This window comes from Rhinopithecus roxellana, chromosome 15 (genome assembly GCF_007565055.1).
Source record: "Rhinopithecus roxellana isolate Shanxi Qingling chromosome 15, ASM756505v1, whole genome shotgun sequence".
Classification (NCBI taxonomy): Eukaryota; Metazoa; Chordata; class Mammalia; order Primates; family Cercopithecidae; genus Rhinopithecus; species Rhinopithecus roxellana.
In genome coordinates, this window is record NC_044563.1 from 81,717,829 (window position 1) to 81,730,676 (window position 12,848).

Genomic DNA, 12,848 nt, shown 5'->3' on the forward strand with positions numbered 1-12,848 from the left:
ACCCAAGACTTGGAGAGGTGAAGTAACTTTCCAAAGGCCACAGTTAATGGATGTGAATCCCTATCTGTCTCATCTTAAAGCCTGTGCACTGAATTACTGTACTATAGCCTATTAATATTTAGTCACTCTTAATAATTTACTGCTTTTATACAGTTTTAGTTTTATAATCTTACACAATTGAGTGAAAAAGTAAGCTTATTTAACACCTATACATATTTAACCAGGTTATTACCCAGGCACTACCGTTCATCTGCAGGGAGCTTGTTCAAATTGGCAGCATAGTACATAGGACAAATTTAAGAGCTTTGGAAAGTTCTCTTTGCGGCTGGGTGTGATGGCTCACACGTGTAATCCCAGCCCTTTGGGAGGCTGAGGCGGGCAGATCACTTGACATCAGGAGTTTGAGATCAGCCTGGCCAACATGATGAAATCCCATCTCTACTAATAATATAAAAATCAGCCGGGCGTGGTGGTGCATGCCTGTAATCCCAGCTACTTGAGAGGCTGAGGCGGGAGAATTGCTTGAACCCGGGAGGTGGAGGTTGCAGTGAGCTAAGATTGTACCACTGTGCTCCAGCCTGGATGACAGAGTGAGACTCCGACTCAAAAACAAAAACAAAAACAAACAAAACAAAACAAAACCTATTTGTAATAATCCAAACGAATAAAGTTATAGGATAAAATCACAGTCTTCAGGGGCAGTTATTCTGATCTTCATTTCCATACTGTCAGTTTGACAGATGTTGACTGAATAGCAGAAGTGTTCTGAGATGGCATATGCAGTTGGATACTTTAACAAGAATTTTTTAAAGCTATGATTTATAAAGTGTGCAAAACTTACATGAGATAATGCAGTATTCTGGGCTAATAGTCGGCAAAACTTACCAACCTGAGCCTGAAGAGACCAGAGGAAAGGGCACCCAGAGAGGACAGCTGGATGGAAGAGAATGGCCCCACAGGGGCAGGCCTTCAGTAAAGGGACATAGCTAACCCATAACTACCTAGAAGGCAGGAAAGTAGGAGAATAACCCCTGACCTCCTTTCTTTGCAACACTATGATCTCCTCGCAGTGTCTCCAGTTGGCCAAAGCCAACTGGAAACCAAGTGCCAGTCTCCTGAAGCACAGGGCAGGGCAAGAAAGGATGAAGACTGGCTTAAAGGAAAATGGACAATATCCAGGACACTGATAATGGCCCAAATAAGGGCATGTGCTTTGATAAAATGAAATTTCTGAGCCTGGCAAATTAAAATCCAGCTGCTGGATCTGGGGAATCCTCCCTAAGTGTGGTTACCTAAGTAGTTGGACAGTCTGACTATTATAATCCTCTCTCAATCTCTCTCTCCATCAGTTACATTTAAAGAGGCCTCCGACTCAAATGCACCAGCCCACAGCTTTGGTTCCTTTGTGTTCTTCCTTACCCAGCCGGCACAACTGCTGAAGTGCGGAGTGCAGAAGAACCCTGAGCTGTTGTTGTAGCAAACGGCTTCCTCCTGTTAGGAAATTTCACAAACCCATCTGCTCAACAGACATCCTTCCTGAGGTAGGCTTGGAAAGGTTACAAACATAAGCAAAGGACAGAAAACCAGGTTCCCATTTCTGGGCTTGTGCAAAGTACATGTGATTGTTGCATAGACAAAAGAAGGGATGCTAGAGGGCAGAAAGCTGTTCACATGTTGGCCCAGTTCATAGTCTCCTGTCTTTACCTTTCCTTCAAAAGTTCGTGGGGATGGTGTTAGGCACAAATGGCCTGTCCCTTTTTCCTATACTTGCAGATAATCTCACACGGCTCACCTTGACCATGACGCCCCACTGCTGTGCCTTGCTCAGCTCTGCTCTCTGATAACGCCCTGTGCACTGGCTCTTTCCCTTTGCTCTGTCCCTTTCCCTTTGCTCTGTCTACTTGTCCTGAGTCTCATTTCTCTGATCCGGTTGAAAGAAATGCAAAGAGATAAAAAGAAAAAGCATGTCAATTTACTATTACATGTCAATTTTCAATTTACTTGGTTGCTAACAGAGTGATGTAGTCCTCACTGTGTGTTCTGCAGAACCCTAGGAATTGGCAGAGTTAAGCAAGCAGGGCTTTGGAAACCCTGGGTCCCCCACAGCCTCAGTATCATACATCTGCTTTTGTCTGTTTCACACATTGAGGTTCCATGTCAGGTTTTAATTGTAGTAAATCTAGTTCTGCTGCTGGAAATTTTCAAACGATTGTAAACCACTGGCTAGATCTCCAAGGGTACTTCTCTTTTGTCAGGGGATTAGGGATATCACGATCACAAATCAACTGAGGAACAATGAAGTGGTTAAGGGCACGGGCTCTGGAGCTCCACTGCCTGTGTTCATATCTGAGCTCTGCCCTCTACCAGCTTTAAGACAACAGCCTGAGGACCTCCCACACCCCAGCTCAGTGATCTGTGATGTCTTGGGCTACAATTCAGGATTGAGGAGAGGCTCTTGAGCAAGAGCCATATGCTGGGTTCTCACAACACTGCTTTTGAAATAACGGTTGTCCAGTAAGACAGTCACATGCACACAAGAAGAAGAGGAGAGGGAGGAGAAGTGAGTTCCTCATAGGTGCTAAATATATTAGACATGGTTTCAGTTGGTTTAGGCAAAATGACCACGAGGAGAAGGCTGTTACACAGCTTCAGCATAACAGTGCTGTGGTTTCCTGCTCCTATTTCCCATGTCTATCAGATTTGTTCCTTGCATTTTCCTTGGCTAAACCATAGCTTCACTATGCTCTATGGTCTGCTGCGATTATGCCTTAATGAGGACAAACCCACTTCCTGATCTCTTTAATGAATATTTGCTTCTTGACCCCTCATGTCCCCTCATTAATCTCCCCTCACATGGCTCCAGATTGCACTGCTAGAGGAACCTGACAACTCTCAGACAAACAGAAGATGCACTAAAATATTTAAAGTTCTTACTGCAGTGGTTTCTGCAGCCTCCTGCTTTCACTGAAATTATAAGTATAAATGGAGCCTTATCTCACCTATGAATGATAAAACAAAAGTAGGGAGGACTCAGATGAAACACAAAGAATAATGTTCTTGCTGCAGATATTAGAGGCACTGGGACAGGTTACTGAGGAATGCCACAGACCTCCTTCCCAGTAATCCTAAAAATAACGGGAAAGGAGTTAGTCAGTTTGGGATGGCTGAGGTACCTGGAATCAAGAAACGGGGCTAAATGATTTTGGCAGTTCCTTTCTGGGACTTACTAGAGCCTAGTGAGCAAGAATATGGACTTTGAAATAGAAAGTAGACCTGAAAATGAGACCCAGTTCTAGTACTTACTAACTGTGAAATCTTGGGCACACTACTTAGCCTCTGTACAGAGAGTTACAATGAGGATTAAATAAGATGAATGGACACAAAGTGTTTAGCATAGGATCTGACTCCATAGAGACTGATCAGTAAATATTAGCTTCAGCACTTAGCCTGGAGTTTTATTCACCCACTTTCTTTCAACCCGCCATGTTCCATGTCATCTGCACAGACCCATTCTTATGCAACCACTGAGTTGAATTCTTTCTCATGCAGCTCCAAAATGGCAAGTCTCCAAGTCTGAACAAGTTTGGCAATCTCAACTGGTTCTCTTACTAATCAGCTGGTAGTTAAACTTCTGACTTAATTCTAAGTAATATAGTTTTCACAGAAAGGTCCCAGGTCATATTCTATCATTCAGTCTACCTCATGTAGAACCTGATGAAGATGCTACTGCTGATGGCTTGGTTGTTTCTCTTCATTCTTCAAGCCCAGATTCCCCTGTTCAAAGAGCCAGACTCTTTGAGCTGGAAGGGACCTTGGCATAATTTAGCCTGGGATAATTGCTATGTTACAGGTAATCTAGACTCAAAAATAGACTCAAACTGTGGGCCACAGGGCTTATAGGGTAGTCTTACAGGTGCAGTTGACTTCTGTGTAGTTTCAAGGAAGGGCAGAAGTTGATGGGAAGTTGGGGTAGGGAGGATGTTTAACAAAGGAAACGTGCAAACACCACATGTTCTAAGACATAGGAACATAGAGTGGCTAAAGTTTTGCGTTTCAGGAGGCAAGTAGTTAGAGGTAATGGTAAATAGGGGAAGAATTTCAGAAAAGAAAAACAGATTCAAGAAAGTTTTTTGGTAACCTAAGTTTCCATATCTATGTGGAGTTCTCCAAAACAGAAGATGAATGCAGGTTTTGCCTTTTCCAAAATACATGATTAGTTCAGCATTACATATCAAGCATCACACCAAAGTCTTAAAATCTGAGGGCTTTTTTTTTATTGCTTAATCTGAACTCCCAATTCGAAGCATCCACAATATCTCTGACAAGCATTAGTCTAGCTTAAATACTTCCAGTGCCAAAGCATAATACTGGAAGAAGCAACTCATTTCATCCCTTTATTTTAATTTATTTTTATTCGAAGCATAATTACATATGGTAAAATGCACAGACCTTAAGTGTATAATTTGATTACACTTAATTGTTTAATCAAAATGTGAAAATTGCCATCACCCAAAAAGTTTTCCAATGCTTCTTTCCTGTGGCCCACCCTCCCTCTGCCTTCTCACAGGCAATGACTATTCTGATTTCTACTTCCATAGATGAGTTTTTCCTGTTGCTAGACTTCACATAAGTGGAGTCATTCATTGTGTGTACTTTTTTGTGTCTGGTGCTTCTCATTTAACATAATGTTGTTGAGATTCATCTATGTTGTTGTATGCATTAATAGTTTGTTCCTTTTAATTGTGGGGTAATATCTCACAGTATGAAAAATCTCATTTTATCTCTTTAGTCTATTGATAGACACTGGCATTGTTTCCAAAGTCTGGCTTTTAGAAATAAAGCCACAGCCGGACATGGTGGTTCATGCCTGTAATCCCAGCACTTTGGGAGGCCGAGGCGGGAGGATCACAAGGTCAGGAGTTCGAGACCAGCCTGGCCAATATGGCGAAACCCCATTGCTACTAAAAATACAAAAATTAGCCAGGCATGGTGGCACATGCCTGTAGTCCAGCTACTTGGGAGGCTGAGGCACAAGAATTGCTTGAACCCGGGAGGCGGATGTTGCAGTGAGCCAAGACAGCGTAACTGCACTCCAGCCTGGACAACAGAGCGAGACTCTGTTTCAACAACAACAACAAAATACATAAAGCCACAAAGAATATTCTTATCCAACTTTTTTTGTAGACATAAAATTTCATTTCTTTTGGAATTTTCAGATCACATGATAGGTGAATATTTATGAGAAAATATCAGTTTTCCAAATGGCTCTACCATTTTATACTTTCGCTGGCCATGCATAAAACATCCTGCTGCTTCACAGCCTCTCTAACATTTGGTACTGCTAAAATTTTTAAATTTTAACCATTCTGGTGGGTGTGTAGTGGTATCCTGTTGCATTTTCAATCTGCACTTCCCTGACGACCAACAATGCTGAGCATCTTTTTTATGTTCTCAGTGGCCATGCACACATTCTCTTTAATGAGGTGTTTATCTAAGTCTTTTGCCTGTTTAAAAAAATTGATTGTGTTTTTATTATTGATTTGTAAGAGTCCTTTGTACATTCTGTTTACGAGTCCTTTGGCACCATGGAGAAAACTTCCACTTTGGAGCCAGACACCCAAGGGGTTTCAATCTTGGATCTGTCTGTATATCTTCTATGAGTAACTCAATGTCTCTGATCTTCAGCAGCTTTGTCAGTAAAATAAAAATAATTCTCATCATACAGGATTGCTTTGAGAATCTGAGAGAGCACAAATACAGCACTGAGTTCAGATCCAATCCTGGCACATAATAGGCACTTACAATAACATTTAAAGATGGTGATTATTAATATAAATGTTTAAAGATAATGGCTGAGTTGGCCTTCTGCTAAATCTCCTCTATTCTAAGTTAAATATCTCATTTTTTCAACTTTTGCATAAAATATGATTTCCAGACATTGCTGCCACAAGTTATATTTGAATTTTTTAAAACTCAGTAAGACAAGGGCATTGGCCGGTCAGAATGGACACAGGCCATTGGATTGGATGAGAGTCTAGGAAGCCCCTAGCAGACCAGACATTAATTAATATTTTAGTTATTGGATCCTCGGGGAAATTCACAGTGCTCTGGGTGGGGAGGCATGGTGCCTGGGACAATGGGATTTGGTAGTGCTCAGGAGCTTGCCAGGGCTCAGAAAATGATATGCCAGGGTGTGCATGGTGGCTCATGCCTGTAATCTCAGCACTTTGGGAGGCCAAGGCAGGTAGATCACTTGAGGTCAGGAGTTCGAGACCTGCCTGGCTAACATGGAGAAACCCTGTCTCTACTAAAAGTATAAGAATTAGCTGGGCATGATGGTACATCGTCTGTAATTCCAGCTACTTGGGAGGCTGAAGCAAGAGAATCACTTGAACCCAGGAGGTGGAGGTTACAGCGAGCTGAGATCGCACCACTGCACTCCAGCCTGGGTGACAGAGTGAGATCCTGTCTCTAAATAAATAAATAAACAAATAAAAAACTCCAGAGGGCCAGAGGATGCAGAGACTCGGAACTAAAGAAGATGGGAAAGCCCCACCAGCAGCCTCAGAAACAACTTCTCTCTGACTTTCTCTTGCCCTCCTGTCTTTTGTTCCTCTTTCTCTCCTGACTCCTAGAAACCAGAATTCCTCTTTCCCAAGGTGGGTCATAGAAACTAGAATTTCTTTCTCCCAAAGCAAGCCATGAGCCTGGAAAGATCACGCTCTCCCTTAATACTTCTTTCTTAAAGACCTTCATTCAAGAGGGGTCCCGTTCCATACTCAGGAGGAAGGAGGTCAAGAATAATCTGAACAGACCAGGGCCTAATGGGCCAGTAGACCTTGGGAGGGTAGTTGGGCTTGGACCCTGCAGGCCAGCGGCCCTTGGGAAGTTAGCTGGGTTGGGGCCAAGTGGCCCAGAGGCTCTTGGGAAAATGGTTGGATTTGAGCCCTGGAGGCCAGCAGACTTTTGGAAGGTAGCTGGGTTTGATGCCAATGTGCCAGAAGACTGAGAGAAGGCAGATGAACCCACTCCCCTGGGAAAGGAATTGGCATTTACCCCCATGGGGCTGCCTCGCCTTGAGAAATGAGCTGAACTAGGGCCTATGGGGCCAGGACCCCTTAACATGGGAGATGGATTTGGCCATGGAAGGCCAATTCCCCAAGAGCCAGGACCCGAGTTTGGGCCCATGGGGCCAGGTACTCTTGCCATGGAGGGGGCTTGTGCCCATGTTTCCAGAAGCCTGTGAGAAAGAAGCTGAATTTTCTCCTAAAAGACCTGCTGCTCTTAGAATGGGGGCAAGATCGAGGCCTTGAGGTCCAGCCATTCTTAAGACCAGATCCTGGGCCCAAGAGGCCACCTGCTCTGGCATCTAGATTAGGGCTCAGGCCCAGACCACTTGGTCTTGGGTTGGGCTCAAGGCCTGGGCCTGGAAACACACCTGACCTGGGGGCAGGGTTTGTCTCTAAAAAGCGTGATCTCAGATTGGGGTTTTGTCCTGGGCCCAGGCCAACCGGCCCAGGTTTGGGAGGACCATTCCCAGAGGTCAACAGAACACCTGCTCTCATGTTAGGTCCAGATCCAGGGCCCATGGGACCACCACTTCTGGGGTCAAGACCTGCTCCCAGGAGACCACCTGCCCTTAGATTGGACATAGGACCTGGTCCTGGAAGACTCCCTAACCTAGGGTTAGACAGAGGCCCGGGGCCTGGCAGAGCCCTGTCCTAGGGTTTAGGGTGGGTCCTGGGCCTGGCCCCAAGAGGCCACCAGGCCTTGGGGAAGAAACTGCACCTGTGCCAGTGGGATTCATTCCTCTCGGAAAAGAAGCCATACTTGGGTCACGAGCACCAGCTGGGAAAGGTGCTAGATTTGAAGTCAATGAGCCTGATGAAGCTAGAAAAGGAGATGGAGAACCATTGATTTGTAATTGGGTACATGGATGCTTAGAATAAGGCCTCTATTTCCCAGCATCCCTTGCAGGTAGGTGTGATCATGAAACTAAGTTCTGGCAAATGGGATGTGAGCAGAAGTGATGTGTATGCACTGGCTTGTGCCCTTTCTCCTTCCCACTGGATGACTTGAGGATGTTCTGGTGAGCCATTGTGGATCATACAGACAAAGGAGGCACGCTGGGATGGCACAGCAATGAGACGGAAGGAGCCTGAACTACCGACAGCTGCATGGAGTTACAGCAGAGACGCCAGCTAATGTGTAGGAGAAATACACTTTTGTCTTGTGTAAGCCACCATCATTTTGGGTCTCTGTGGCATGCAGCTAAAGTTTTATCCTAACTAATCCACTGATCCTAAAAACCTGTGTGCCACTACCCCTACTCTTACCCTGGTTTTCCAACAGGAGCACTTAGTAACGTATCGAAATCGAGCTAGATAAGTTTATTCATGCCCAATCATTAGTTATTTTTGATTGATAGAGTAGCTGCCAAGTTGGAGCACATAAGGTTTAGTTACTCCTCCACAGCCTCACTGCCAGATTTTAATGATAGCAAACCTTGCACCAGATTCTGCTATACAGGCAGATGTTTATTAAGTAAATATGTATTAGCAACAAGGCATAGGAAGTCTCTCAGCAATCTTTTAGGTGCTTTCATTGCACGTTACTTGAATGTGCTTTACTAGATGTAGATGCAACATTACAGAGTCGGTATTCAGTTAAACTTATGATTGGTAACAAGCAACTAGAATCCTTAAACACAAGGACACAGGAAGAGCTAGGGATTAAGACTCAGCTGGGGCTGGGCGCAGTGGCTCACACTTGTAATCCCAGCACTTTGGAAAGCCAAGGTGGGTGGACTGTTTGAGGTCAGGAGTTCGGGATCAGCCTGGGCAACACGGTGAAACCCTGTCTCTACTAAAAATATAAAAACTAGCTGGGCATGGTGGTGCACACCTGTGGTCCCAGCTACTCAGGAGGCTGAGGCAGGAGAATCGCTTGAACCTGGGAGGCGGAGGTTGCAGTGAGCTGGGATTGTACCACTGTACTCCAGCCTGGACAACAGAGTGAGGCTATGTCTCTTTTTTTTTTGAGAGGGAGTCTCGCTCTGTCGCTCAGGCTGGAGTGCAGTGGCGTGATCTTGGCTCACTGCAAGCTCCGCCTCCCGAGTTCATGCCATTCTCCTGCCTCAGCCTCCAGAGTAGCTGGGACCACAGGCGCCCACCACCACGCCTGGCTAATTTTTTGTATTTTTAGTACATACAGGATTTCACCGTGTTAGCCAGAATGGTCTTGATCTCCTGACCTCATGATCTGCCTGCTCGGCCTCCCAAAGTGCTGGGATTACAGGTGTGAGCCACCGAGCCCAGCCAAGGCTCTGTCTCAAAAAAAAAAAAAAAAAAAAAAAAAAAAGACTCAATTGGCATCTCTGAGGCTAGAGGACAAGACATGGGATGGAATAGTGTGTCTATAAAATATTTTTGACAAGCCATATGTCTTGAATACTTCTGACTTTACTAATGAGAGCCTGTTTCTAATACTTATTAATCTAACAAGCTACTAGTGAAAATTCATTCTCAACATTTGCTATGCTAATTAGTAAAAAAATCACTTGTATTGATTGAGATTTAGAGCTACCCTGAGCTAGCGTTGGACTTTCTAGTGCTAGCTGACCACCCTTGAGGCATGAATTCCTGATTAGGACAAGTGACTGCCCAGGTTGCTGCCCAAACACGGCAATATCTGGCTGTCGACAGTGGCATATCTAAAATAAATTCTCACAATGCCGTGTCAAACAGACAAGAACCTAAGGCATGAATATTCCCACTGAAGGAAAAGCCATAGTTTTATACCACTCTCCTGTTCCATGGATGTGGGAAGCTTTTCCTTATTCATAGTTGCTATATTGTCTGTAGTAGATTTTAAATACTTCAATACAAACCGAGTCATGTATATGTGTATACATTAACTTTAATCCGTGCTGAGGGTGTACAGTTCACATTTGAAGGGACTTCGTTAGAAATCCATGCTCTAAACTCGATCGGCACTTGAAGCATCCTGGTCAGGAATTCAGGCTTTTCAGGGAGCTGCGCTGAGAACATCATGTACATGTGAATCAGAAGGTGTATTAATTAGCATAAGGGATATTAATTATTTTTCATTGGTGAAATTAGTGCTGCTCAAGAAACATAGCTGGAGTGGGCTTGCTTGGACAAGATGTAAGAATCCAGCAGACCCAGCAGGCTGATTCCTCCTCCAGAGCTGTTGAATTCATCTGGTCTTTTGTCTCTCCACTTAAAGGGAAACTGTTCCCTGATTTGACCAGGAGTTTGGTGGATCCTGGCCTCAGAACACTGCTACATCTGTTTGGGGTCTAGGTTTTCCTGTAAGGGTTTTAGGGCTACCCTGAGCCTTCTGGTACAGGCTGTGTGATGGCCTCTAACCTGCTTGCTAAGAAATGTGTGTGTGTGTGTGTGTGTGTGTGTGTGCGTGTGTGTGTGTGTGTGAGAGAGAGAGAGAAACCTGGTTTAATTTATAAAAACTAATCTCAGTTTTTATAGCAACATATCACCTGGTAGTGAGGTTGAAGGGACATGTACAAACCTGAATAAAAACCCAACAATTGCTGAATGGCCAAATTGACTTACCAACAACACCTAACCCAAGCTTCCCTCAACAACAATAGGCATCATTTGCTGAACAAGTTCTATGTGCCAGGAGTTCTTTCTAAACCATTGACATGTATAATCTCAATTAATCCTTTAAACCTGCAGATGTAGGTAATTCATATTTACCTACGGATGAAGCAACTTAGGCTCTGAGAAGGTGCCTGAGCAGATCCAGCTGGTCTGTGGCAGAGCCGGATATAAACCCAGGTGAGTGGGCTCCTGACGTCACGCCTCTAGTACTTTACACTGCACATGGATGCAGGTTAAGCCCATTTCAATCTCTGGTTCCATTTTGGGTGATTAAATGATCTGGGCAAGATTAAATTATGAAGTGGGAGAGGGGCAGAAGGGTGGACAAGATCTAACTTCAGTGGGCAGGATAAAAAAAATGAGGACACAGTGGGTGTCCCCCTGCTGGGAGGCATCCAAGACAGATGGGGGAGCAGGAACCACACTCCATGGTTGGCAGACTGTAAAGTCTTCCATGGCGTCATTATCACAGAATAGCAGCCTTTTAGAATTAAGAATAGTCTTAATTTGCGCTGTGTTGGGTTTTTCATTTACATAATGTTAGATTTCAAAGAAAATTCATACACAAAACTGACTGCTAATTTAGCACTGAAGCTTCTGTTGAAATAACCATTGAAAAGGAACGAATTTTTCACTCACCTCTTTGCTTAGGTGGTTGGGCAGTTTGAAAATTTGCCTCCGAGCAGGTCTGTTGGTACGATCGAAACTCTAATCGCTGTTTCAATAATTTATTTCATGTGGAGGATTTAATGTAATTTGTTTAAGGGCTCTGAGAAAATGTATTCTTTTATGTGGAGCCTCATTAAAAGCACTTGCAGTTTTGAGTCTGGTGGGAATGATGATTTTAACAGGTGTTAAATCAGCTGATGACACCATGTAAAATTTCCAGGGTGATGGATTTAGAGAAGGCGCACAGTGACAGGTATGATCTGTCGCGCCTCTGGGAGATTATATGCATGATACGTAGGTCCTCCCACTTCTCCTGAGCTGTAGCAGGAGACGGGCAAAAGTGGCATTTGGAACACGTGTTGTGGCCCTGGTGAAACAGATGCTGGAAGAAGCGTTTCTCAGAACCCCTGGCTGCACGGCCTCCACAGATCCCTGCACTGCCGTGCTGAAAGGGATGAGCTGGGCGCTCACACCCCAGCTTCTGCTGTCCCCACAGCTCTCCTTTGGTGTCTCTCTCCATGGGCCTTCCCAGCCTCCCATAGCAGGCACCCACCCACCTGTTTGTTCCCACACCCTACCTTGCTGCCACTCTATCCTGAAACCTTTCCTCCTTCTCCTTGGATGCTGAAAATAACGTCCTGCTTCCTCCTGGAACCAGAACACTTTAGCCTTCTCCGCTTGTCCCACACACACATCTGAAACCACGGCTCAAAATGTCTTATTCTCCAGAGAGTTTGCCCATCACCCTCCCCAAAGTCAGTACTCATCTTTTTCCCCCACAAGACAGAATTCTTTTTGTATTTACATACTTCTGCTAGTTTCATGTTTATCTTTCTTCCCTTTCTTCAAGTTCCTTGCAGTTAGTGGCTGTGTCCTTTATAGACATTTGAACCTATTATTGGGCAGATGATGACTAGGACATGCATAAAAATATGTTGCAGGGAAAAGACTCCCTTCTGGCTCAGGCTGGCTCTCCCGGTGCCGACAGGCCCTCAGAGGTCTCTCTGCCATTCTTTGGAGTGAAAGCTAGAATGGAAAATTCAGACTCCCCAGAGCATTGATCCAAAATTGTTCCTCCTTCCAGAACCACCTGCCGAAGGGTATGAGGAATGGGGGGTGGGGGTAATTCCCTCTCACCACTTGCTTCACTTCATTTCTATTCTGTAGGATCTAGTCTGTCTCTGTTAAGTACAAGACAGGGGAACAGACTCCAAGATATCATTACTATTTAGAAAAGGAGGTAAGTACTAAAATGGTTGCTCTAATGGAAGGCAGAACATGATCAACATCTCAAAAGAAGGCTAAAGCAAGTTTCAGGGCCTCTACGGGTGGTTGGGGGAAATCCAGGAAGAGGTCAAGAAGTGGTCTTTTAGTTAATGAATAAACAAGGCCAGAGGGGAGAACATTTTGATCTGTTTTGACTGGAAAAGGGGTGTGGGAGATCCTAGGTTTCTGTTAGAATGTATCCAAGAGAAGGCCAGGCATGGTGGCTCATGCCTGTAATCCCAGCACTTTGGGAGGCTGAGGTGGGCA

General features: G+C 44.6%; 1 pseudogene; it reads right to left on the bottom strand.

Annotated features, from left to right (window-relative positions):
* Positions 1 to 6,664: 6,664 nt before the first annotated feature.
* Positions 6,665 to 8,398, bottom strand: LOC115893635 (annotated as a pseudogene).
* Between the last annotated feature and the right edge of the window lie 4,450 nt (positions 8,399 to 12,848).